This window comes from Equus asinus, chromosome 10 (genome assembly GCF_041296235.1).
Source record: "Equus asinus isolate D_3611 breed Donkey chromosome 10, EquAss-T2T_v2, whole genome shotgun sequence".
NCBI lineage: Eukaryota > Metazoa > Chordata > Mammalia > Perissodactyla > Equidae > Equus > Equus asinus.
Window position 1 is genome coordinate 29,910,504 of NC_091799.1, and position 26,119 is coordinate 29,936,622.

The 26,119-nt window shown below is 47.9% G+C and overlaps 1 long non-coding RNA gene across 1 annotated transcript; it reads right to left on the reverse strand.

The window, feature by feature from the left end:
- Positions 1–2,158: 2,158 nt before the first annotated feature.
- LOC139046352 (uncharacterized) lies at positions 2,159–20,751 on the reverse strand. The gene is made up of 5 exons (XR_011506277.1): positions 17,228–20,751; positions 11,362–11,502; positions 5,907–10,710; positions 3,298–3,658; positions 2,159–2,526 (listed from the first exon to the last, which is right to left on the reverse strand). It is a non-coding gene; the product is annotated as an uncharacterized lncRNA (long non-coding RNA).
- Between the last annotated feature and the right edge of the window lie 5,368 nt (positions 20,752–26,119).

The window sequence follows — 26,119 nt, forward strand, 5'->3', positions numbered from 1 at the left end:
CTCTGGTTCTCAGTTGGTTTCTTTGAATGGAAAGTTGCAGGGTGGCCCTAGATCAGTGATTTTTATTATTGCTCCCAACAGGCTCTGATCATACAGCAGTAACTCTGGGCAGGCCACAGAGGCAGAGGGTCCAGGGAGCGGCATTAGAGGCCCGGAGGAGAGGGCCTGGGGGGACTAAAGGGAGGCCCCCAGGAAGAGGAAGAAGAAGGACCCCGGCCTCTGGACACCTCATACCTCTGATTCTCCAACATGGCCGCCCTTCAGAATCAGGGAGCTTTGTAAAGATCAGGAGTGCTCACCCCAGACCCACTGGCTGGAATCCTGCAGGGGCTGGAGCCCGGACCTTCAGAAAGCTCTGGGGGAAACTCCCCAGCACCAGCTGTTGGAGATGGAAGATCTGAGCCGACCCATTGTGCTGTTCACTGCCCTTTGCCAGCTGCAACGTGCACATTGTGGGTGCTAAATCGGGGAAGCAGTCTCCACTTCAAAGGGAAAGAAAACGCCTTCTGAAGCCAGGGATCTCTGAGAACAGTGGGGTCCAGACCCCAGCAGGGCCTCTGAGGGCCGATCGCCTGCTTCCAGCTGCTCTGAGCGGAGCGAGGGAGCGCATTCGGCTCACACACATCTGTTGAGCTGCGCTGCCAGTCTCCTCTGAGAGGCATCATTTCCAGAGCCACAAGTCTATGAAGATCTCGAGTGGAAAGATCACTATCATTTGGCTGGTGACAGACACAATACCGAGAACAGAGTACTTATTATCACTGGAGAAAAACATTGAATGGGTTTTTGAGTAACCGGAATGGCTCACACAGCGAGCAGGAATTCAGCATGGAATTTGGCTCCACTCCTCTCAGACGTGCCTGAGGCACTACTTACTGGTTTCTGAAATTTGCATTCCTCGATGGAGGATGTGGATGCAAAGAGCAGGCGGCTGATCTGGGGCGGAGAAGGGCTGGATTGGTGGTTGCCTAGGAAAAAACCAATCCTGGCTGGAATTGTTTAGTTACAATGGCAGTCTAAGTGGTTTGAGGAAAAAGGAAATTTACTGGCATAACGGGAGGCCTGAGTTATATCTGCTTCAGCGTCATAGGAGTCACGCTCCAGCTCCTGGTTCTGTTTTCCTCTGTGGGGGCTTCCGTCTTGGCCAGACGCTCCCAGTGTGGTGGCAGGATGGTCACCAATGGCTCCAGGCTGACGGCCTCCCAGCTGAGCTGCCCCACGGAAAGAACACCTCTTTGTCCTAGAAGATGCAGCAAAAGGATGAGGGCGGAATCTCATTGGCAGCCTTTGTCATCTGGACATCCCAGAACAGAGCGCAGCAGCCAGGCCTGGAGCTGAAAGGTGGGGTCAGCCCCACTCAAACCACGTGAACGGACAAGATGGAACAGCTGCTTAAGGGAAAGTTAGGGTGCTGTTATTAGAAGAAGGGGCCAGACGCTGGGAGCTCTTCCAGCCACCACAGCAGGAATGAAAACTGCTTGCTCTGCTTTTTCTCATGTGCTATGTTCATTTCTACCACAGATTTTTCTAGTTGATTATTTCTTTACCCGCCTGTCTTTCCTGTTGGTTATGTGCTTTTGGGGAGCAGCTGTGACCCCTATCATCTTAACACTAGTAGTTCAAGGCTGGCTGTACAGTAGGGGCTTAATAAATCTTTGTAGAATGACATAAATAGCATGGAGCTGGGATTGGAGAATCTTGAGGTTTTTTGTTGCTGGTGCTTTTTTTTTTTTCGTGGTGAGGAAGATTGGCCCTGAGCTAGCATCTGTGCCAATCTTCTACTTTGTGTGTGGGACTCCACCACAGCATGGCTTGATGAGTGGTGTGTAGGTCCGTGCCTGGGATCCGAACTCACAAACCCCGAGACACTGAAGTGGAGCAGGGGAACTTAACAACTACGCCACCAGGCCGCCCCCTGAGTTTTTGTTTTGATTCTGTCCCTAACTTGCGTGTAAACTTCAAGCAGGGCCTTCTTCTCCTTGGGCCTCTTTCTAACGACTAGATGAGGTGTCAGCAAACTTTCTCCATAAAGAGCCAGATAGTAAATATTTGAGGCTGTGGGCCGTATGGTCTCTGTTACAATTATTCAACTCTGCCACTGCTGCACGAAAGCAGCCCAAGACAATACACAAACGAATGGGCATTGCTGTTTTCCAGTAAAATTTTATTTGCAAAAACAGGTGATGGCCCCAATTTGGCCATCTAGCCATAGTTCACCACCTTTCTAGCAAAGGATTGTTTCCTTTAGCTATTGCTCTGTGACAGACCACTTGAAAATTTAGCAGCTTAGAACAACAGAAATCCTTTATTTTGCCCATGAATCTGCGGTTTGGGCAGGCTTGTCAGATACAGCTTGTCTCTGCTCCAGCTGGGAAGCCCAGCTGTGGCTGGAGGGTGACACGGTTAGCAGCTTGGGGCTGGCTGTCGGCTGGGCACCCAGCTGGGGCGGTTGGCCAGGCCCCTGACACCTCATGTGGGCTTCTCCACAGGGCTAATTGTGCTTTCCCACAGGGTGGCAGCTCTGTTCTGCAAGGAAACCCTCCAACAGAGGAGGAGGCAGAAGCCGTCAGGGTCTGAAGGCCTGAGTTGAGAAACCGACACCGACACAGTGTGACTTCCACCATCTGCCATCGGCCAGGCAGTCACAGAGCCCCCCGGATTCAAAGGGAGGAGAGACACCGTGCCTGCCTCTTCACAAGAGGAACATCAAAGAATTTGCAGCCGTACATGATCTATGACAATGACGTCAGGGTCTGCCGGTTCCGATGTTCCATGGTTTGAAGACTCAACAGTCTGACCTTGGATTCTAGGGGCTCCTGGCTAGTTCCCTAAACTGACTCTCTTAGAGAGCATCCCATCCCCCATCCCTGCATCCCTCAGGCCCCTTGACCTTTACAGGGTCCCTATGATCTATCCCCCCTCCATCCCCACGGCCACCACTCAGAGCAGCCTGAATGTTGCATGGCCTCCTCATTATGCCTTGGGTCCCAGTCTGTCCACAATGCTTCCAGGGTCATCCTCCTGAAGCACTGCTCTAGCACTGGCCCCACGGGCTGGAGAACAAAACCCCAGACTGGGCTCCACTTCCTGTTCCAGCCTTACTTCTGAAGACTTTTCTCACACGGAGAAGTCACGTCCTTTGCCTCAAATGTCTAATTCTCTCTCCCACCCTCTTACTATGGAAATGTAACCCAGCCATTGAGGGCCGGCTTCCCGAAGCCCCCTGATGCTTTTCTAATTCTCTCACTCGAATTGTATTGTACTCATCACAAGGTGTAACGTTTAGGACAACCTTACCTTATCTTTTGTGCTGTTCTTATCCTGCACTGTACGCGGGGACCAGGTCTTATTCATCTCTGTGGCCTTATATGCAGACGGTACTTGGTTAGAGCCTGGGGAGCGGAAGTGAACAGAAATACAGACCTCAGCCTCCTTGCGCCTGTGTCCCCTACCTCCCCAGTCTGGGCGGTTCCAGGAACCAGGGTGGCGACTTGCCTGGCCGACCAAGGCTGAGTTGGGAGACCAAGAGATCAGCCTTCTTCCATGTCTCTTGAATCTGGTTCCAGGCTACCACCCAAAGCAGCTCATCTTTCCCGCAAAGGCTGGTGCACACAAAGAGGTCCAACCCCGGCTGATTCCAGAACCCTGCTAGAGAAGACTGAAGAGATGCCTGCCCTATTAGACGGAGTTTCCTTCTCAGCTTGGTTCATTGCCCCAGCGAACTGGATGCTTGCTTCTAGCCTATGCCTTAACGTTTATACCTAACTCTGGCCCCTTCCCAGCCCAGAACACTTCAGTGGCAACCCATGGTCCTCAGGATGACATTAGTTACTTACCCTCCAGCTCCTTATCCTTTATGATCTGTCCCTTGCCTACTTATCCAACTTCATTGAGGTCAAATCTCTCTCCTTGAATGAGCTTCTCCTTATCCCATTATGTCACAAACTTTAGTGACTCTGAATTATTTGGAATCTCTGAAAAGATGGTGCCTCTTCGATGCCTTGGGACCTTTGCCTAGGCTCTTTCCTCTTCCTAGAATGTCCTCCTTGCTCTGTCTAATTAAGAATCAACTCTAATGTCACCACCTCCATGAAGCCTTCCCTCCTTTCCATCCTCATCCCCCAGCTGGGTTAGGATGCCCTTACTCTGCTCCCATGGTCCCCAGTGCCTGGCTGTAGCAGCTATCACCTTATGTGGCTGGCACTCTTTAAAACTGTCTGTTCCCCAAGAGGCTATTATCTCTTAGAGGTCAGAAATTTGGGCTTTTTTCCTCTTCTAATGCCAATGCCTGGCACTGAGCCTGGCATATACCTGGCATTCAGCATATGTTTACTGGATGCACAAATGATTGCTCATTACTCTTTAGACAATTTTGAAAATAAACCTTCAAAGAAGAATAAACCTTAAGAGTCAAACGACACACTGGGGGAAGAAAGCCTAAACGGTTGTTACATATATGATAAAGAATTAATATATCTATATTACAAAGATTTTTTTATAAACCAATAAGGAAAAACTTAACCTCCAAAGAACATTAGGCTGAAAACATGACCAAAAAAGAAGAAACACAACTGGCCAATAGACAGATGGAAAAAATGTCCAAGAAAGCCTTAAAATTAAGCGTTATAGCATTTCATGTTTCATATTAGGAAACATGAAACATGGAAATATTTGGTTTTAATGAGGCTGTGAGGAATGGGGCACTTTCATCCACTGCTGGTAGCATAGTCCTGAGCTCATCTTTACCGTATGTTCTAAAAGTCTCTTATTTATTTATTTATTTTTGTTTTGGTTTGGGGTTGGGTTGGGTTTTTGGTTTTGTGGGTTTTTTTTTTTTTTTTTTTGGTGAGGAAGACTGGCCCTGAGCTAACATCTGTACCGATCTTCCACTATTTTGCATGTGGGATGCCACCACAGCGTGGCTTGATGAACTGTGTGTAGGTCTATGCCCAGGATTTGAACTGGTGAACCCCAGGCCACCAAAGCGGAGCATGCAAACTTAGCCACTACACCACCGGGCTGGCCCCAAAAAGTCTTTTAAATGTGCCGGCTCTGGAAACCAACTATTTTACTTCTAGATTTTGTTTTTTTCCCGAGGAGTTAATCAGTAATATACACATCTTCACAAACAGCTCTCATTAATTCCTCATTATTTTCTGATCGCTCTGCCTCCGAGAACAGCCTGACATTACAGTCATAGGAGCTGACCGTATCTTACCCCTAATTTAGGGACAAGAGCAGAAATTCTCTAGTGGGGCAGTGGTTGGATTATTGGCCACCAGCCTGTGGGGAGCATTTCTAGGGTTGCTGTAATAAAGCTGGCCGTCACTGGTGTAGGGTCAACCAGTTCATCATCCGCTGTCCCATTTGGAAAACACCCAGCAATGTCTTCAGAGATCATTTGGGGAGGGGAATTTGGGCTTGGCAACCGGAAAGGGGAAGTGTTTACTGAGCACCTTCTATAGGCCTAGAAGTGACTTAGATGACCTTAATTGGTCTCCTGTTGGGTAGCCATGACTAACTCTGTTTCGCTGATGGAAAAGCTGAGATACAGTGTAAGGAGCAAAGTTAGATATGAACCGGGTCTGGCCTCTCTCCCAAGCCCGTGAAATTTTCCACTAGAGCGCCATAGACCAGTCCTGCAAATGTCTAGCCCTTGAGGGTGCCACTGGTTGTTCAAGCAAAGGAGATTGAGTGTAGCTTTTCTGACTGCTCTTCATTAAATGGCATTGAGTGAAATATTCTACGACACCCGCGTTTGGTATCTTTGCCCAGGTACAGAGTAATAGCCCATCATCCAAATAGAGGGAAATTAATCTGATTCAGAGCATGCCAGAGTGTAACAGGCTGCTGAACGGATTGTCACTCAGGGTAATTTTCTCCAAGCAAGTTCGCAATCAGAGTACCTGGACACGTTCTGGTAGTTGACTGAGGACAGCTTGCCCCGTCCTGGCAGCTTGGAAGTCCCTCTGAAATGATTCATTTTTGCACATTCGATAAAATAAACACACAAGCTCCATGGCACCTGCATCCACGTCGTAAGAAAATAATGACGATTTGGCTGATGGCTCCATCCGTCCCCTGGAGCCAAACGCATTGGTTTTTCATCCTTGACAGGAGCCCTGTGATGGCTTCAGAGAACCTGAACTGGGATCTGTGCCTGGGGTAAAAGGAGGGGTGGAAAAACCATCAGACGGGTTGGAGGTGACTCCCTGGGTCTTCCATCTGTTCTGTTGTTGTTTTTTAGGGATTGGTTCAATTCTCAATTAAACTTTAAAAAAAATATTTGGTTTTGGTTTGTTGGAGGTTCAACAAATACACGTAGTTCCTTTGGGGATTGTCTGTTTGTTTAGGTTTGTTTTCGCTTGCTTTAAGTTCAGATGCCTGCTTTGAGGGTAGGATGAAATATAATGATCCACAGACATACACCCAGCAAGATAGCAGAGGAATAGAATTTTTTTTTTTTTTTAAGATTGGCACCTGAGCAAACAACTGTTGCCAATCTTCTTTTTTTTTTTTTCTCTCCTGCTTTTTCTCCCCAAAGCCCCCCAGTACATAGTTGCGGATTTTTAGTTGTGGGTCCTTCTAGTTGTGGCATGTGGGACGCCGCCTCAACGTGGCTTGATGAGCAGTGCTACGTCCGCGCCCAGGATCCAAACCAGCGAAACACTGGGCAGCCTGCAGCAGAGCGCACGAATTTAATCACTCAGCCACGGGGCTGGCCCCACGAGGAATATAATTTTAGCCCTTCATAAGAAAAATCAAATTACACAACTCACATCAGCTGTCTCATTTATCCTCTTGGCGTTCATGTTTATCACCGTTCTACACACGGGGAGTTTATCAGAAAAAATAACTAACTGACTTGGGACTTGTCCCATGTTATATCCAGTGGTTCTCAGTCTTGTCGGGTGGAGTTGGGGGCAGGCCACTTGGAGGGATCCAGACTTAAAAGAGTCACATAAAGGGAGCAGTAATTACTAGACGACAGCAGTCAGAGTGGGAGGACATTTCAGAGCATCGTTAAAGGAGCTGGTTATCACACTGTTTCCTGGGACAAGCCACCCCCTGCCGCTATGCCCCTCACCAGGTCAACCTCTTTAGCGCCCTTAGATGTGCAAGCCCTGCGATCTCCAGTGCAGTAGCTACTAGCCACACGGGGCTCTTGAGCACTGGAAATGCGGCCGTTCTGAATTGAGGTGCACTCTAAGTACAAAACACCCATGGGATTTTGAAAATTAAGTAAAAAAGAAAGAAGGTAAAAATATCTCAAAAATAATTTTTTTCTATTGACGACATGTTGAAATGACATTGTGGATCTATTGGGTTAAATAAAACATAGTATCAAAATTAACTTCACCTGTTTTATTTAACGTCTTTCAATATGGCTACGAGAAAAGTTAAAATTCTATGTGTAGTTCACGTTATATTTCTATTGGGCTGTGCTGCTCTGGAGGCCAGGTTCTCCTGTGTTCCAGAAAAGACAGCCTCCCTGAACCTGGCTTAATGTTGCCTTCACTTCTTATCTCCTAACAGGGTAACGCAGGGGACAGTTCCTGAAGATCTCGTATGATTCAAGACAGACCCTGACCCTGGAAAACGGGTCCTTTCAGTTTACCTGCTAAACAGGTGCCCCTACGAATCAACAGCATAAACCTAGGATCCAGTTCATCCCAGCCCCTTCCAGTTTAGAAATCCTTCTTTTCACCATAGTTTTTTTTTTTCGATTTAGGGGAATTTCATTATTCCAAAATTGGCACACAGAATGAAAGCTTAATTAATATGTCTTATAGCACAACATTTGTAGGTCACAAAATTCAGATCAACATTCAATGTGTCCTTGGGGTGCCGGGAGAGGGGTGCCCTGCTCCGCTCTGCATCTCGTAACCACTCAGTGTCCCACCCCACAGACAAGATGGAGCAGCGTCTTTTCTCAGTTGTAACAAAAACAACTTCCCCTAGTGATTAAAGCTTTGCTCCACACAAGTAGACACAGTCCAGTGGTCAAGAAATGCTGAATTAGGCAGGACTGGGGACAGGACAGAAATCCCCCTTCACCCCCAAGCTCACATATAATAGCACCGGTGTTCTAGCGCCCCTGTTACTCAGAGACCACCAGATTGGGAAGGGGCCTCAGAAATTGTCAGGGTCAGCCCCCATCCCATGCAGGGGTCTTGACAGCAGCCATCTGGCCTCCGCTGGAACCCCTTTTGTAACAGACAGCTCCCCCCCTACTCCAGGAACTCAGGTGGCTGGGTTTTTCTTTGCTGTTTTTTGGTGGGGTTTTTTTTTTCTCCCAGCTCTGACTGTATAAAGTTCGTGCTTATATTGAAAAAAAGTGGTCAGACGTTCACTCTGCCGTGACCTCAAAGAAATCTAGAGTTCAAAGCAGCCCCCCCTCCCCCAACAAGGATGAGTTTGAATGCAGGCTCAGTTGTCTATGTTTTTTCATGCTTCATAACCAATTTCAGCATCCATTGCCTCCTCTAAAAAGAGGAAGGAGGAGGGTGGAGAAGACTGAGCTCACTGAGATGTTGTAAAGAGATGAGAGAGGAGAAAGGGCTCTCTGGGTGCTCAGGGCCGCCTGCATGCTGGTCTCTTCGTCTGGATTCAGAGCGCTTATTTCTGTAAAACAGCCAGGGGCTGCTTTGCAAGTGCCCGGCAAGCTCTCGTGTCCACAAAGATGCAGTGGCAACGACTGGGAGCCTTGTTCTCTTCTAGGCATTTACAAACTGATCTGTTCCCGTGTTTCCAGGTGTAGAAGGTAAGCAGCTGAGTGATGGTCCCTGGGTGAGGACTGGGATCCAGGGCAGGCTTTGTGTCTGGAGGAAGAGGGTGGAGTGAGGAGGAGGGCGCCCAGAGTCCCGTGGGAGAGCAGGGCTGGTGCATGGTGTCTACAGACTTCAAAGAAACAGCAAAAACTGAGAGAGTGGGACAGAAAGAGCACTTGATTTGGAGGAAAACAGACATGGGTATAAATTCTAGCTCCGTCACTAACCAGCTGTGTGACCTTGGAGAAGTCACGTCGTCTCTGATCCTTCCTCTTTCATCTATAAAATGAGAATAATAATACCCACCTGGCAGCATGAAGTCGCACTTCCATGCGTAGCATCTGGAGCCAGATTGCAATTTATTAGCCATACGACCTTTGGAAACTGGTTTTGTAACAGGTTTATGGAGATATGATTGACACAAAATAAACCACATGCAGTCAAAGTGTACAATTTTATAAGTTTTGATGTATGTAAACACATGGGAAACCATCACCACAACCAAGATAAGGAACACGTCCATCACCTCCAAAAGCTTCCTCGTGCCCCTACTCACCCCCCACTTAAGGTTCATCCCCAGAAAACCACTGCTCCACTTTCTGCAGAATAGATTAGTTTGTGTTTTCTTTGCTTAGTTTTGGACAGTTTCTATTGATAAGTCATCAAGTTCACTAATCTTCACTGATATCTAACATGACTGTTGTCTGACGTATTTTTGTCTCTGACATTGTAGTTTTCATCTCTAGAACTTCAATCTGGGTGTTTCGGTTTTTTTTGTCTTCCTTGTATCTACTTAACACATCTAACCTTTCCTCTAGCTTCTAGAACATACGAAATAAAGTTGTAAAGATTGTTTTAATGTCCTTATCTACTAATTCTTTCATCTGGGTCAGATTTGATTGCTTTTTCTCCTTATTTTGCTGCTTTTGCATGCCTACGCATTTTTTATTGGATACTAGACATTGCACATCTTACCTTGCTGTGTGCTGGACATTGTTGTACTAAACAAACAAATAAATACATTGGAATAGAGACCATTTTAATTTAGTACACTTAGAACCAGAAATGATAAAATGCATTTCCAGCTTTTTACACCTTTAGCCCATCCACGTCAACATTTTCTCTGACCAGGTCATAGGTAAACATTTCTAAAATATATTTTTGAGCTGTTTTTCAGCATGTGGTCCAGTTATCTGGATGCAATGTGGCCCCTTCAGGGCTTTCTTGTAAGTTTCGTTTGATGTGATCAGTGCAGTATTAGTCTGTATTAGTAATTACTAATTACTGTATTGCTACTGTATAGTCTGTATTGCTGTATTAGTAATTAGTGCTAGTTTTCTCCCCTCATGAGGCAGTTCCCTTCCTAGGCCTTTAACACATGCCCCACAAATTATGAGCGTTTTCCACTCCGGCTGTTGGGAACAGGCACTATTCCCAGCCCAGTGTGAGCTCTCAGCAATGTTGTCTCTAATTCTTTCGAGTGGTTCTTCCTCCTGCGCCAGCGACACATGCTCTTGTCAGTAAACTGAATACTTGTGACTGACCCTTTGCAGGGCCCCAGAGTTCTCTCTCTGTCAAGTTCTCTTCTCTCAGGTGCCCTGCTCTGCAAACTCTAGCCACCTTGATTTCCTTGGACTCCCAGTTCTGTAGCCTCAATTCAAGGAGGCTGCTGGGCTCGGCTGGCGTCCCACCATCTGCACGGTGGACTGGAAACTTCCTCCAGGCAGTGAGCTGGAACATGTGAGAGTCTCACCTCATTTGTTTCTCATCTCTTGGGGATCACTGTCCTTCGTTGACCAGCATCCAATACCTTGAGGGCTGTTGCTTGGTTTTCCAGTTGTCTCAGGAAGCAGAGTAAATCGGATCCCTGTTTCTCCAGTTTGGCCAGAAGTAGAAGCCAGGAGAGTTATTCAAATTCTCTGCCACTCAATTTCCTCGCCTATAAATGAGAAGAATAATAGTACCCATGACAAGAGCTGTTGCAAGGATTAAATGAGCTAATGTTTGATCCGTGACATGGTAATTGCTCAATACGTAGATGCGATTATTGTTATTGTTATTATTATTATCATTATCATGATCTCTGGATAGGCTTCTGGAAACTGAAACTCCTGAGTTTTCAGTCCCAAACACAGCACCCGGCACTTCCTTGGTATTAAATATTTGTCTCTTTACTTCTCCATCCCAGATCCCTCTAGCGGATAACCACTCATCCTCTCACTTGGGAGCAGGCAAAGAATGACCTTTGAGATCTTTAGCAGCCATAATTCCTCTGCCTCAGAGATCTAATTGATATTCTCATGGAGCAAATTAGCATTTGCAGCAGACATATTTCACTCCAGATTTATTATGCTCCCTAAATTAATGTAACAAGGATATTCTGAAGAGCAAAGCAGAGTTTAATTCATACGAGACTGGAGGTCAGTCTGAGTTAGCTGGAGGAATTCAGGACAGAAAAGAAAGAGTATACAGTCATGCGCTGCTTAACAACAAGGATACATTCCGAGAAATGCGTTGTTTGGCGATTCTGTCGTTGTGCGAACATCAGAACGCACTTGCACAAACCAAGATGGTACAGCCCACTACACACCCAGGCTGTAGGTCCTAATCTTATGGGACCACCATCGTATATGCGATCTGTCATTGACCGAACCGTCGTCATGCGGTGCACGACTGTCTTCCAGTCCTTCCTAGACTCATCACATGGGCAAAGGGGACAGAGACTCAGCTCCTAAAGAAAGGAAAGAAATATATCTGGGATATGCAGCTGAAAAAAAAGAAAATAGCAGCCCAGCCCCTCAATCCCCTTAACCTCTGGCCTTCAGACATCCTTCTTCTGCGTTGATGTGCTTTGTATCGGATGTGATGTTCGTATCTCTTCATGGACCAGACACCTGCCTGGGTCGTCCTGGAGGACGGGGGGAAGCCAGCAGGTTGAGGCAGGTCGCAGGGTGTCACCTGAGCAAGTGGGATGTGCTCCACGGCAGCCTCAGACAAAATCTACACTTCAGTCTTCCTGTAAGACCTCTCCCTTCCGCCTGCTTCGATCATCAGAAATGGGGTCTGCTCCCACTGTTCCGTCCTGCCCAAGTGGTGCAGGGACTCACGTCTCAGGGGCTTTTTAATGCCCCCAAACACTCCCTTTAGAAGCAGGAGCCATTTGTGTCTATTCAACTGCTTTACCTTCTTTAGGAAAAGTGGATTTATCGTCATTAAGAGTTAAAATTCTCGTGCTCGAATCAGCAGCAATGACTGGGTGCACGTACCTCATAATCGTACTTGCGATTCATTAACAAACTGGCCTTTGCCCCTTTTCTCATCTCTGAAAGCAAGAGAATCACAGAATTTCCCCAAATGTCTCTCCACTAAAATGGACTAAGTCTGATCCCAAAGGGTGCGGTCGGGTCGATGGGGTACGAAAGAACCCATGACGTTCACGGAGCCTGTCTGCGCTGAAACCTAGGGCCGTAATTTGGGGTCGCATTAATTCTTTTTTTCAGCAGTTATTAAGAAAAGATCTAAGATAACCTTTACTCTCAAAGGACTGCAATTCAATCGAGGGTAAGACAAGGACATCAATAAGTGGAATTCATGGTAGAAAATGCTTAGGGTGAGAAAGTTGTACGGCACAGTGGTTAAGATTTAGAATCTTGGAGTCAGACTTGAGTTCACCTACTAGTTGACCTTGACTAGCTGTGTGTCCTTGGGAAAGTCATTTGATTTCCTGAGCCTTGCTTGCCCCCTTTGTGTAACGGAGATAAGAGAACAGTTGCGTGAACTGAATGAGCGGACGTATGTGCTTAGTACGTTGCTCCGTCAGCACTCAGTCAGTGTTAGCTATTACGAGTAATTGTTTTTTTCAGTCCGGAGAAGGACGAGACCTTAGGCAGTTTCCCAAAACGGGGAGCAGCCACTTAGCGGCTCCCTGGACCAAAGAGAGGGTGGGGCTTTGGAAGCTGGACCATTCTGCTTCTACTCTTTGCAGGCCAAAGGTTTCAAGGAAAATTCAAAATGGTTCTACGTCCATCTGGAGGCCTGAGCAGGCTCGGTGTGGGGTACAGAAGCTCTGCAGTCCCCTGCCCTTCTTCCTTTATGCTCCTTGACAATCACATCCAGCCCTGGAGTTTGAACTCCCACTTGAGACACTAAGATTTCATATTTCCGGACAATACAGCTTGTTCTAAACTACGTGTTCCTCTCTCTGTGGCTGCAAACTCCTTTATGGATGGCATCATCCTTCTGGGGATTGAAGCCAGAAACCTTGGTGACATCCTTGACGCCTTCCTTTTCTCTTTTTCATCCTGCCCATTCCCTCATTCTTACCCCATGCAATCCATCACGTCTTGTCCATTTCATCTGCTAAATATTCCCCGAGTCCAGGCACACAGCCACAGCCTTGCGCAGATCATTGTCATCATCTGTCCCTGGATGGGCTGTGACAACCCCCCGCTGGTCCCTCCCCTTCTGCCTCGTCCATCGTCAGCCCATTCTCTGCTCTGCAGTGAGGATGACTGACATCCACCCACAAGTCTGTCCTGCTGAAAGGTCTTCCAGGGCCCCCTACACGACCTCTTTCCTACCAACCTTTGTCCAGTCTTGCCTTCTTTTCTAGCAGATCCAAATTTTGCTTGGCGTGATAATGTGTTCAGTCAAAAATCTTACTTTCTAGACTCTCTTGAAGCTTTATGACCAGGTTTTGGTCAAGGAGATGTAAGCAGAAGTCTATGGAGTGGGGCTTCTAGGAAGCTATGGTTTTCCTGATAAAAAGGGATGGATTCCATTGGCACAAAGCATCATGTTCTCTTTCCTCTTTCTGTCTGGCACACAGATTGATGCCTGGAGGAGGGTGAATCAGGTTGACCCAGGAAGGTGAAAGTCGTCCATTTAGGTCGGTGGAGCAGGAAGCTAGAAGGAGCCGGTTTTCTCGATGACTGCCTGGACCAGCCACAGTAACCTAGGACCGTCTAGCTCCTTATTGCATGAGGAAAATAAATCTTTATTTGGTTAAGTAATTGCAGCTAGGTTTCTCTTACTGAAGTCAGACTCAGTCTTAACTGCTACACCCTCCCGTCAACTAGAGGAGCAGTTTCCAAGCTTTAGTGAGAGTCCAGATCACTTGATACAAAGTCAGAGCGGGGACCCCACCCCAACAGAGTCTCTCCTAAGTGGACCTGCTGTGGGGACCTGTGACTGGTATTGTTTAAAAGCAGCCCAGGATTTCCTGTTATGTATGTTCCACGTAAACAATTAGAGAAACACCAAATTCTGGAAATTACACTTAAACAAGGAAACACACAAATTCTGGATGTACGAGGAATTTTATGAACTAGCCTCTGCAGCTTCTCCAGCTTCATCTCTGGCCATTCCCACTGCCTATACTTGCCCAGAACATACCATTCAGTGGTTTTGCTTGTGCTGTTTCCATGTCTATGAAGCCCTTCCCACCTTTCTGGACCTGGATCCTTCCCCATCCACAAGATGCAGCTCAGGTACCACCTCACCTGGGAAGCCTTTCATGAACCCTCAGGCTGTGCTTGTTGTCCGTCATTGAGGAGCCCTTGAAAAGTTCTGGATGGAGAGAAAGTTCTGGAAGATGGGATGAGGCTACGTATGTATGGTCAGATTTGCACGTCCACCTGCTTCCAATACTTTGACTTGAATGGAGGTGGGAGGGTCGGAAAGAAGCCTTTGGGGGAGTTTTAAATTTTATTGGTCTTAGTTTCAGTCCTCCTCTTATAATAACTCCTAGAGTCTGGACTCTGCAGCCAGTGTTGAACGCCTGCCCCAGAAATTCATTAATTTTAGTGGGCTGTTTTCGCCTTTTCACTTTTCATTTACATTTCAAGAGTTAGATTCAACACCAACGTAATAGAAGCAATCAGATAGGCCCCAGTGGAAAGCAGGAGCATCTAATTAAATCCTGATATTTGCAGGTCTAGCTCTCAAGGGAGGAAAAAACACTGACTCGTTGGATATTTATGGAGCTCATTTGTTCATTCAATCATGCATTCACTCCTCAGTTCACTCCTTCACTCTGCACTGACAAGATTCTCTTGGTTACAAGTAAAGAAACACAACTCGAGGTGTCTTCAGTCAGAGAACGGGAATTCATTGGCTCATGTACCTGGACAGCCCAAGAATTCAACTAACGTCCCATACCGGGGGCTTAAATTATGTTTCCAAGTGTCTGTCTTCCTCCTCCTCTTTCCCTCTTTTTCTTTTTCCCTTCTCCCACTTCTCATCTTCCCATCCTTCAGTCAGGCTCTATGTTTGTGGCAAGTAAAAGAGCCCCCAGTAGCCTTAAACCAACATCCCAGCAGCTTAACAACCCAGGGAAAAGAGGCTTATTGCTGGCACCCACCAAAAAGCCCAGAGAGGACTCTGATCTGGTTCGTGTCACGTGTCCTTGCCTAAAACCAATTTCTGTGGCCAGAAGTTTAGGATAGTCTGCTTAGCTAGGCCTGGGACACATGGTTGGGGTGGAGAGTGTGAGGGACCAAGTTCAGCCCCATTAATCACAGGGAACGTGTACAGAATACTGAGGAGACATGACCAACACATTCTATCATCCCATTCATCCACCCATCTGTCTGCCCATCTACCCATCCATCCACCCATCCATCCACCCACCCTTCTATCCATCGATCCATTTATCTATCTAATCACAGGAGTTGTATACAGGATACTGAGGAGACACAACCAACAGATTCTACCATCCCATTCATCCACCCATCCACCCACCCATCCACCCATCCATCCACCCATCTACCCATCCATTCATCCATCCATCCATCCATCCATCCACCCATCCACCCATCCGTCCATCTATCCACCCAACTACCCATCCACCCATTAACCCATCCACCCATCTACCAATCCATTAATCCACCCATCCATCCATCCATCCACCCACCCACCCATCCACCCATCTATCCATCCATCCATCTATCTATCTTATCACAGGAATTGTGTACAGGATACTGAGGAGACATAACCAACAGATTATACCATCCTATTCATCCACCCACCCATCCATCTATCCATCCACCCATCTACCCATCCATCCATCCACCCATCCATCCATTCTTCCATCTACCCATGGCTCCATCCATCCATTGGTGCATCTAACAGGCATTTATTTAGAGCTTTGTCTATGCTCAGCACTGCCCAGGCACTCATGTACTGGTCCTCTATCATACAACTAAAGGGCAGGATCAGGGCTTAGCACAAAGCTGGGCCCAAAGCAGGTGCTCAGTAAGAGTTTGAATGAATTAATAGATGACCCTCGGTCTTAAGCCTGGGTCACTAGGACAATGATGATGCCCTTGATGGAACAGCGTGTAGGCAGCAAAGGTGGTTTTGGTGTGAAAGGGGGTTTGTGGTAAAGTGCTTGAGTGTCTCACGTTGTCCCCACAATTGATGGTACGCTACTTCTCCCCTGGCAGCAGGAGAGCCAGGCAAAGGAAGGAATTATGTCCTGCTGTGCTCTGCCAGTCTCCAAAGCTGGGGACTGAGACAATTATTCTGAGCCATCAAATGAATAAACATTATGGAATGAAGGTCAGCAGGGAGATGTGACAGGGTTTAAATGGTGATCCAATATGCTGGGCTGCTTTCGGGAGCCCTAGTCAACAGACAGGATGGAGGGCCTGGGAGGGTAAGATCCCACCGGCCCCGGTGCTCATAAGCCAGTGACTACATTCCTCATTTCCTTCCTCTCCCTCAGGGAGTGCTCCAAGGGAAGCGAAGGACGCTGCCTTGCTCTCTTTTGGATTGTAATGTCCACCAGCATTTGAATCGTGTCAGTGGGCATTCTGTGAATCCACCAGTGATGGGAAATGTCCCGGTGAGGCAAAGGTGGACTTCGCTATAAGAACATCCACGCCCATGCTTGCCACTCTCTCAGCACTACATAACGTCAGCTCCATAGGCTGAGTGGGGTGGGAGCTTGGATGGAGTTGGTTGAAGGGCGGGATTTTTATGAGCATCCTCAACTTTTAGTGCATTCATTCATTTCTTCAATTGTCAATTCACTCATAAATTTCTTCCTTCATTCATTCACTCAACAAACATTGGTGAGACAGATCATGAATGCCACCCCAGAACCCTTCTTACTGTCTCTGTGCTCCACACCCGTCCTTATCTGTGATTTCCCTCCCGACAGTCAACATTCCTGGCCCTTTTTAGGATGTCCTTGGGAATTTACATCCTCCCCACCCCCAGGGTGCGTTTCACCAGTGACTGAGGAGTGAGGGAGTCAGACCCCTGGCCCAGATACCCAGTCTCCAATCAGGAAAACTGTGAAGTGTGACTTACACCCACCTCAGGATCCCCCGCAGGATCAGCTTGGAGCTGCCCTCTGGGGGATTTTGTCTGAAATGACATCCGTGCCCAGAGGGCGGGGACTAGGGCCAGGCAAGCAAAGCACTTGGGACAGAATTTAAGGGGACACTCACTCTCAGGCTCATGCGTGAACCTCTGCACAGCTTGCATCCTGGGCGCCGCCCTCGGCTCCCCCAGCCCTGGCCCTGCTCGCTGGCCCTGCTCCTCTTCCTCATCTGCCGTGGACTGGGAGTCAAGAAATTGCAAAGAAACGGCAACTGACTAGCAACTCCCAATGTAGTCCCTCCCAACTTCTTACTAAATCTTTACGACGAGGCAGAAAAAAAGAAAAAGGAAGTTCCAACTGATGTGGGAAACTAAGATGGACTCAAATTAAGGGCAGACTCTGAGACGAACTGACGCTAATTCAAGGCTGCTGGTGCAGGTGGATTGGGCAAAACCTACCCAGGCTGGGGCCAGCCCCATGGCCGAGTGGCTAAGTTCGCGCACTCTGCTTCGGTGGCCAAGGGTTTCCCGGGTTCTGATCCTGGGCGTGGACATGGCACTGTTCATCAGGCCACGCTGAGGCGGCATCCCACATGCCACAACCAGAAGGACCCACAACTGAAATATACAACTATGTATTGGGGGGATTTGGGGAGAAAGAAAAAAAGATTGGCAATAGTTGTTAGCTCAGATGCCAATCTTTAAAAAAAAAAAAAAAAGCCTACCCGGGCTTAAACTCAAGGTATACTCTCCTTTCAGTGCAGAGAGACCACCAGGTGCGGCATGCCATAAAGAACCTCTCAAACCTGGGGACCTTGTTAAAATGCAGATTCTGATTCAGCAGGTCTGGGGTGCGGCTGAGATTCTGCATTTCTAGGGAGCTGCCAGGGGATGCAGCTGGACCACACCTTGGATAACGAGGCTTTGGACCGTTAGAAGCACCCGCTGAGCAAGGGCGGAAGACCCCATCGGAGCCGAAGCCTGCTGGAATCGGGGAGGTGAATTGAAAGCCTGCTGGACTGTTTTGTGTTTGTTGTCCGCAGTATTGGATGGCCCTTCGTGCAGGACAACATTCCTCTCCGGCCCCAGGGATGTGAGGGCTTGGTCCCATGACTGGCTCTGGCCCGGGGCTGTGGTATCACTTCTGCAAGATGCTTTCAGAGGAGGGCGTGCTCCTTTTTCGCTCCACCGTAAGGCTGGCTGTGCCGCTTCCCGGCCTTCTCTCCTCTGCTCTGTAACGCAGGGTACCTTTGCTAGTCATTCCCTCTGGTTTTGCCATTTGTCATTGAATGTTTGTGTCCTCCCCGAAATTCATATGTTGAAACCCTAATACGATGCTATTTGCTGGTGGGGCCTTTGGGAGGCAATTAGGGTTATATTAGACCGTGGGGATGAGGCTTCCTTATAAAAAAGAGGAAGAAGTGAGATTTCTCTCTCTGCCATGTGAGGACACAGCAGGAAGGCAGCCTTCAGCAAGAACTGGCTACGCTGGGGCTGGCCCCGTGGTTGGCCGGGTGCAATGGTTAAGTGTGCATGTTCCACTTCAGCGGCCTGGGGTTCCCTGGTTCAGATCCCGGGTGCAGACATGGCACCGCTTGGCAAGCCATGCTGTGGTAGGTGTCCCACACAGAAAGTAGAGGAAGATGAGCATGGATGTTAGCTCAGGGCCAGTCTTCCTCAGCAAAAAGAGAAGGATCGGCAGCAGATGTTAGCTCAAGCCCAATCTTCCTCAAAAGCAAAAAAAGAACAGGCTATGCTGACCCCAGTCTCACACCTCCAGCCTCTGAACTGCGAGAAGTCGATTTCTGTGGCTCAAGGCACCCAGTTAGTGGTATTCTGTTTATACCGCCCGAACGAAGACAACGTTAGTGGGCCGTGGAGTGAGGCCGCAAGGCTGGAGGAAGGGAGAAGGGTCTTTCTTGCTCGCTGTTTGCCTGCTGTTCCTGTCAGTGCTGCCATAGCAACAGCCCTTGGCCCTGAGCTAACAGCTGGGTCCAGTTTCCAGGTGTTCAGGCTCCCACAGCCAGCCCCCGTGCACCCCCCAGGGTGCCAGCAGCAGCTTCCCTCCCCAGAGGTCTGGGCGCCAGCTCTGTGCAGCCCTGCCTCCAGCCGCCAGGCTCTGACAGCCCCAACCGCTGTCCTCTGCTCCCCCAGCCCTGGGCTGGTCTTTGCACCCTGCAGGACTCTCTCTGCGTTGCCTCACTGTTCTCTTTGACTTGTCCGTCCTTGAGTACGCATTAAGACAACCCCCTGGATCAAATTCTCTCCATTAAAACAACAGCGTGGTTTCTGTTTTCCTGACCCCAATGTCCCAGATAGGAGCCTGGATCTTGGAGTAAGGATGTGGGCAGAGTCTTGGCCAACCTGTGGTGGACACGTGGTCTGAGCAAGAAACAAACCTTTGTGCTGTGACCCGCCAAGGTTTCTGGGGTCGTTCTTTTTTATGTGGCACAATCTAGCCTATCCTGGCTAACACAGAAGGCACAAAAGTCACATTGTCCTCCAGCCAGGCTCTTAGGAGAGGACTCTGTCACCAGGTCAGTGGGCGGAGGGCTGCACCCAGAGCAAGCCACACACTCTGGCAATTTTACAAACCCACCAAAGTCTGGACAGATCTTGCATGTTTGAAGTTCAGTAAAAGAGAAAAATAAACCTGGGGTTTAAGTATGATTTTTTTTTTTTTTGGTAAGGAAGATTAGCCCTGAGCTAACATCTGTTGCCAATCTTCCTCTTTTTTTTTTCTCCTCAAAGCCCCACCACGTAGTTGTATACCCTCATTGTAAGTCCTTCTAGTTGTTCTGTGTGGGACGATACCACAGCATGGCTTGATGAGTGGTGTGTAGGTCAGAGCCCAGGATCTGAACTGGCAAACCCCAGGCCGCCAAGGCAGAACGCACAAACTTAAACACTTGGCCATGGGGCCAGCCCCTGAATATTTTATCATATAAAGAAGTCTATAAAGCAGGAAAAGACAAACTGCCCTGTAGAAAATTGACCTAAGGTACATGTGGAAAAGTACTCAATCTTACCAGTAATTCAAAAATAGAAATTAAAGTATGTAATATCATTGTTATGGCTTGAATGGTGCTCCCCCATCCAAAAAGAAGGTATGTTGAAACCCTAACCCCCAGTACTTCAGAATCCCACCTTGTTTGGAAATAAGGTCATTGCAGGTGTAGTTAGTTAAGATGAGGTCATACTGGAGTCGGGTGGGTTCCTAACCCAATATGACGGGTGTCCTTATAATAAGATGACCATGTGGAGACAGAAGCATAGGGAGAAAGCCAGGTGACAATGAAGGCAGAGACTGGAGATACACAGTGCAAGCCAAGGAAGGCCACAGATCGCCTTGGAACTGCCGGAAGCCAGGAGGAGGCAGGGGTTCCCTAAAGCTTTCGGGGCGAGGAGGGGGCAGTCCTCCCAACGCTCGATTTTGACAGTAGCCTCCAGAACTGCAAGACAATAAATTTCTGTTATTTTCAGCCACATAATTTGTGGCACTTTGTAAGAACAGCCCTAGGAAACTAACAAAACCATTTTTTACCTTTCACGTGGGAAAATAAAAAGAATAAATTCCCTAGAGCTTTGCAGAATGTTCTTGAGGGTTGGGTAACGGGCGCTCTCAGACCCTGCTGCTGGGAGGCTGTCCTTGTGCAGCCTTTTCGGGGGGAGAATTGGCAAAATGTACCAAGAACGGCCTTAAAAAAAAGAATATGCCTTTTGACCCAGCAGTTACATTTCTACACATATCTGAAGATAAAGAGATTATGATAGCTATGTTGACAATAGGGGAAAGTTAAAAATAATCTAAGTGTACAAGAATAGGGAATTGCTTAAATGAGTCATGGCATATTCTCTGGAGTCATTAAGAATGATAATGTAGGGCTGGCCCTGTGGCCGAGTGGTCAAGTTCACGTATTCTGCTTCTGCAGCCCAGGGTTTCGCCGGTTCGGATCCTGGGTGCAGACATGGCACTGCTCATCGGGCCATGCTGAGGTGGCGTCCCACATGCCACAACTAGAAGGACCCACAACTAAAATATACAACTATGTACTGGGGGGCTTCGGGAGAAGAAGAAGAAGAAAAGAAAAAAAAGATGGGCAACAGATGTTAGTCCAGGTGCCAATATTTAAAACAAAACAAAGAAGGATAATGTAGATTTATCTGTTTTGCCATAGAAAGAGATTTACAACATATTTTTGAAATGATTGAGAAATTCAAATGATCAAGAACATATATCGGATGCTCCTGTTTTTTGTAGAGAAAGATGTATACACATCTACACATATACACATACAAAAAAAAGTGTCTCCAGGGTTTAGTAAAGCACTTGGCAATTGGTAGAAACTCTATAAACATTTAATGAATAAATGAATGAATAATTAAAATAGTAAATAAATATTAAATAAAAGTTATAAACCAAAATGTTAACATGAGTTCTTTGTACGTAGAAAAATTATGAGTGATCTTTCTAAAAAATGTGTTTTTATTGTTTCGGAGTTAGATCTATTTTCTAATTTTTATACGCTGAGCGTGCGTTACTTCTATAACAAGGAAAAATCTTGGGTTTCTGTTTCAATTCTGCCACCAACTTATTTTCTGATCCAGGACACTGCCACAACCACCCCCATCCTGCCTCAGGCCCGAGCAAGAAGTCGGGGCTGATCGGATGATCTCCAGGCCCTTCTCCCGTGGCTGCTGGAGCAGGTGGGTGTGGAAGACTCTACAGCAGGGGGAACAGGCATGAAATAGAACCGGGAACAGAAAGATTCCCCAGGAGCCCGATGAGAGCGTGTAGGGGAGGCCATAAATCCCACTGTGGCCTCAGAGGCCAGCAGGAGGCACAGTCAGAGCTGTCCAAACACATTCCCTTCACTGAGCCTGAAGCCACATGACATCTGAAGCCTGGTGGAAAAAGCCAGCCAAGAAACAAAACAAGGACAGCTGAGAAGGACCTAGAAGTTACCCGAGCGGACGTTAGCTTAGAAGGCCCCCAAAGGCTGATGGACTCTTGAGGGCCATGAAACTCTAAGTTTAGTGCAGCCACCTTGGGAAACAAACTAGCAGTTTCTCAAAAGGTTAGACATAGGGTTACCATATGACCCCGAAGTTCTACTCCTAAGAGAAATGAAAACATGTGGCCACACAAAATCCTGTACGTGAACGTTCACAGCAGTGGTATTCATAAGAGCCCAAAGGTGGAAACAAACCAAATGTGCAGCAACTGATGCACGGATAAACAAAATGTGGTATATCCACACGATGGAATATTATTCAGCCGTAAAAAAGGAATGAGGTACTAATATATACTATTATGTGGAGGCACCTTAAAAACATAGGCTAAGTGAAAGAAGCCAGTCACCAAGCGCCAGCTATCATATGATCCATTTATACGAAATGGCCAGAAATAGCAAATCTATGGAGACAGAAAGTAGCTTCGTGGTTACGTAGGGCTCAGGTGGTTGGGGGGTTGGGGGACTGATGGCTAAAGGGTATGGAGATTCTTTTTTTTGAGGAATATTAGCCCTGAGCTAACTACTGCCACTCCTCCTCTTTTGCTGAGGAAGACTGGCCCTGACCTAACATCCATGCCCATCTTCCTCTACTTTATACGTGGGATGCCTGCCACAGCATGGCTTGCCAAGCGGTGCCATGTCCACACTTGGGATCTGAACCGACAAACCCCAGGCCGCCAAAGCAGAACGTGAGGACTTAACCGCTGTGCCACCAGGCCAGCCCCTGGAGATTCTTTTTGGGGTGATTGACTATGTTCTAAAATTGATTGTGGTGATGATTTCACAATTCTGTGAATATATTTAAAACTACTGAATTGTTAAGCCTAAGCGGGTGAATTGTACGGTCCGTGAATAATGCTTCAATAAAGCCATTATTTTTAAAAAGAAGAAGAAAGCCTCTAAGCCTGCCTCTTCCTAACCCGTGTTATTAGTTCATCTTGCACCAGCAAGTGTGATCATAGCACCCATTTTTTAGGGCCACTGCCCGGAGCTGGAGAACAAGAGGCATGTGGCCCAGAGGCTCTGTTCACCTCAGCCAACAGCCAGTGAACCGACAGACACGTGAGTGAAGCCATCCTAGGTCATCCAGCTGCCAGCTCACCCTCCCAAGGACCATTCCTACTTGAACGAGCCCAGCAGAGGTCAGTCAAGCTGGTCCAGACCAGAGGAACTGCCCAGCTGCCCCACAGAAGGGTGAGGTCAAAGAATGATTGTTGTTTAGGGCACTGCCTTCTGGGGTGGTTCGTCACACAGCAGAAGCTAACCGACACACCTTTGATATAAACGTACGATGGTTCCTCCAGGGACTACATGAAGCTGCAGAGCTGCTGGGCTATAGATTTGTCATGTCTTCGAGTCTGCTTGATATTTCCAATACTTTCCACAGTGGTCGTGTCCATTTATACCCCACCCCCAGCCCTGTGGGCGGGTTTCTCTGGCACCATAGTCTTGCCAACACTTGATAATGTCAGATAGTTTGATTTTTGCCAATAGGATCGGTGTGACATGGCATCTGGTTGTTTTCGGCTGCCATTCCCTGATCGCGAGAGAGGCGGAGTATCTTTTTCTGAAGTTTTTTGGTTGAATGGGGTTTCTGCAAAAGAAACAACGAGCTGGGTCTGGTTTGTATTTCTCCCTCTTCTTGATGCGGCGGAGTCCCACGCATCCTTGCAGATGCGTGACGAAGTTAGGCTTCCATCGCCGAGTGTCCCCTCCAACTCCTCCGCCTGCCTTCTCCTGTAAGACTCAGCTCAGGCATGGACTGCCCCAGCAAGGCTTTCCTGATCTCCAGCCCTCGTGTTGGGCTGGGGCCCCCTCTGTGCTGCGTTGGCCCCTCTGTCTCAACACCCACGTCAGGGTCTAGTAATTGTCTAACTCCCCTTCTAGAGCGGGGGCCAGGGGAACAGGAAACCGGGGCCCGAGCCCCGCTTCTAGGACCCGGCCTATCAGCTCAGTGCTGGGCCCTAGGCCACCTCCTTCCTAGCAGCTTTCTGACAGGAGTCGTCAAAAGGGCGAATACACATTCCCCTCTCTTACCCCGGCACCATTTATCTTTGCTGTCTTTAGGGCGGATGGAGTGCTTCTGAGTTCATGATCTCATTTTGATTTAGCAATATTAGTAAAAGTATAAAAAACTAAATTAATCAGTATTATATTTCTACAGCATTTTTTGAGGACTAGCCATGTGGGAGGGGCACTGTGCTGAGCACAGTATGTGCATTATCTCACCGAGTCCTCAAAACGACCACACGTGGAAGGTAGGTCCATTTTATAGATGTGGACACTGAGGCTTGCTAAGTTGGGGTTGCATCCACGGTCAGTCTTGACTCTAAGGCCCTGTGTTTTGCCCTTAATCGTGGGGCCATACTGCATCTATGAATATGAGACTGAGACCCAGAGAAAGGGAAATTGTCCAAAATCTTCCACCGGCCTGGCACTGCTGGTCCAGCTCCTCCTCCCGTCGCCTCATTTAAGCTGAGGTGGGCAGGAACTATCTTCCTGGGTTTACTCACACATGAAAAGTGAAGCAATTCGGTCCCTTGCCCTGAGGTCACAGAGTGACGCGCTAGTGGGGTGGGACTCAGGATCTGAGTAGTGAATCTGGGTCTTCAGCGCCAGGCGCGGGTCAGGTGAGGGCCCGGGGACCACAGCGCTGGAAGGCCCTGGGGGGATTCAGGTGGGGCTCAGATGTACATCTGAGAGCTGCATTTTAACAGGTGCCCGGGAGAGTCCCGTGCGCATCTAAGTGTGAGATGCTGAGTCCCTCCATCCTCTGTCTTAGCTTAGGACCCTGAGGTGTCCTGTGTGAGCCATCTGCCTCTTTTCACTTCACTTTTCCCATCTCTAAATGGGGAGAGGGAAACAATGTAACACCTGAAAGACGGCAACTTTAAATAACTGTTATTAACGATGTATATGCGTTTCCTAGGACTGCCACAAACGGAGCGGCTTAAAATGACAGAACTTTATTCTCTCACTGTTTGGAGGCCAGAAGTGCAAAATCGAGGCATTGGCAGGGTCGGTTTCTTCTGGACGCTCTGAGGGAGCCCCCTCCCCATGCTCCTCTCCCAGCTTCTGGTGGCTGCTGGCAATCCGTGCTGTTACGTGGCTTCTGGCAGCTTAACCCACCTCTGTGTTCACGTGACCTTCTTCCGTGTGTCTCTGTGTGTCAAATCTCCCTCTTCTCTCTCTTACAAGGACAACAGTCCTTGGATTTAGGGCCCACCTTATATCCAGGAGGATCTCAACTCCAGATCCGTAACCTAACCACATCTCCGAAGACCCTTGTTGCAAATAAGGTCATATTCTGAAGTTCTGGGTGGTGAATGACACGAATTTGGTGATTGACACTGTTCAACCCCTACAGCCTGTTATGTGCAGATTGATTGCAAAAATAGTCCCAGTTGTCCCCCTGCCTGTGTCCACGCCCTTGCGATGTGACTTTGCAATTCCTGCCATCAAGATGTGGGGTCTCCTCCCCTCTCCCAGTGCCTTGAATCGGGACGGGTCTTGTGACTTGCTTTGCCAACAGAATGTGGTGGAAGTGAGGGCGTTTCCGTTCTGAGCTTAGGCATCCAGAGGGCTTCTGCCTGCTCTCTTGGACTGTTGCCTCCACCGTAAGAGCCGGGTGAAGTTAGCCTGCCGAAGGCTGAGAAAGCACATGGAGCAGAGAAGAGGCCTGCCCGCTGAGGCCAGCACAGCCAGCCAATCTCCAGCCGACTCACCAGCCGACCACAGACACGCGTGCGAGCCTGGCCAAGGTCAGCTAAGTGGGCTCAGATCAGCTGAACCCCTCAGCCGACCCCCAAATAAGTGTTTATTATTGTATGTCGCTGAAATTTTGTGGTTGTTTGTTATGCAGCATTAATGTGGCCATGGATAACTATTACAAATTGCTGTATTAATATAAGTAAAATAATATACCAGCACATTTCACTCTGGTGGTTGTAATCTCAATAGATTACTCAAATCTCCCTAGAATAAAAGTTCCACGAGAACAAAGAC